The following is a 1155-nucleotide window of genomic DNA, read 5'->3' on the forward strand; positions in this document are numbered from 1 at the left end:
CCCCCCCCCCCCACCCCCCCCTTCCCCCCAACCCCCCTCCTCTTCCCCCACCCCCTCTTCCCCCCTCCTCTTCCCCCCCCCTCCCCCCCTCCTCTTCCCCCCTCCTCTTCCCCCCCCTCCTCTTCCCCCCCTCCTCTTCCCCTCCTCCTCTCTCCCTCCCTCCCTCTCCCTTCCCCCCTCCCCCCTCTCTCTCCCTCCCCCCTCCCCCCCCCTCTCTCTCTCTCCCTCCCCCCCTCTCTCTCCCTCCCCCCCTCTCTCTCTCTCTCTCTCTCTCTCTCTCCCTCCCCCCCCTCCCCCTCTCTCTCTCTCTCTCTCTCCCCTCCCGCTCAGCGGCACGAACGGCTGCAGAATTCTCCCTGGCTGAAGCACTTTCACACAGGTAGGAAGATGGTTTATTTAATCTTTTCTTGGCTTATAAATGCTTATTCAGGTTGGATTTATTTGTATAATATTTGTAGAAGTATAAATAAGGATTTATTGTCGAATTTAATGAGTTCCCTTCCCCCCACCTCGTTCTGGACGCCTAATTTGTAACCTGCGCCTGATTTTTTAATGTGTAGAACAGGTTTTTTCAGTTCTACAAAAATCTTCACTGGCTCCATTCTACTTTAGTTTGGAGTACATTTTCACACTGGAAACTTTCAAATCAGGCGTCAGTGGCCGGACACGCCCCCTTTTGAAGAAAAAAATTCTGTTCTAAACTAGAACTGTTCTACCTGACTAGAACTGCAGAAAAAAAATGTGGAGAATTGCGATTTCTAAAATAGTCCGTTCTCCACCAGTTGCTCCTAAAAATCAGGCGCGAATCATGTGGAAACTTGGGCCCTATGTCTTTCCTTTTTTCTCTCTCCCTCACTCAGGGTTTAGACAGCATGTGACACACATCCACACACTCACACATACGCTCACACACACACATACGCTCACACACACTCACTCATACACATACACATACACACACACATATGCTCACATACACATACGCTCACACACACTCACTCACACACACTCAATCACACACATACACACACATACACATACACACACACGCTCACACACACACACACACTCACGCACACTCAATCACACACATACACATACACACACACACACGCTCACACACACACACACACACATTCACATTCACATTCACTC

This window comes from Pristiophorus japonicus, chromosome 6, assembly GCF_044704955.1.
Source record: "Pristiophorus japonicus isolate sPriJap1 chromosome 6, sPriJap1.hap1, whole genome shotgun sequence".
In the NCBI taxonomy this organism is placed as follows: Eukaryota; Metazoa; Chordata; class Chondrichthyes; family Pristiophoridae; genus Pristiophorus; species Pristiophorus japonicus.